Source organism: Myotis brandtii, unplaced genomic scaffold (assembly GCF_000412655.1).
Source record: "Myotis brandtii unplaced genomic scaffold, ASM41265v1 scaffold412, whole genome shotgun sequence".
In the NCBI taxonomy this organism is placed as follows: domain Eukaryota; kingdom Metazoa; phylum Chordata; class Mammalia; order Chiroptera; family Vespertilionidae; genus Myotis; species Myotis brandtii.
Genome location: NW_005365832.1, coordinates 2,075,809 through 2,076,080, shown reverse-complemented (window position 1 = coordinate 2,076,080; position 272 = coordinate 2,075,809).

The following is a 272-nucleotide window of genomic DNA, read 5'->3' as shown; positions in this document are numbered from 1 at the left end:
GGCCCCCCCCGCCCTGGGGCAGGGAAGTGGTCCTCGAACATGGGGGGCGCCCGACTCTCCCGGACAGTTCGCGGTGGAAATTGGCCGCCGAGCTGGTGTTGGCTTCACGTGAATGAAGGCTTCCCTCCCGCCCCCTTCTGGCCCCAGCAGAGCGAGCCCAGGGCCAGGTGCTGGTGGTGGTGGTGGTGGTGGTGTGTGCGTGGGGGTGGGAGGCGGGTAGAGGCAGGCCGCGTGGGTACCTAGGAACCGTCCAAGGGTTTGGATGTTTCTGT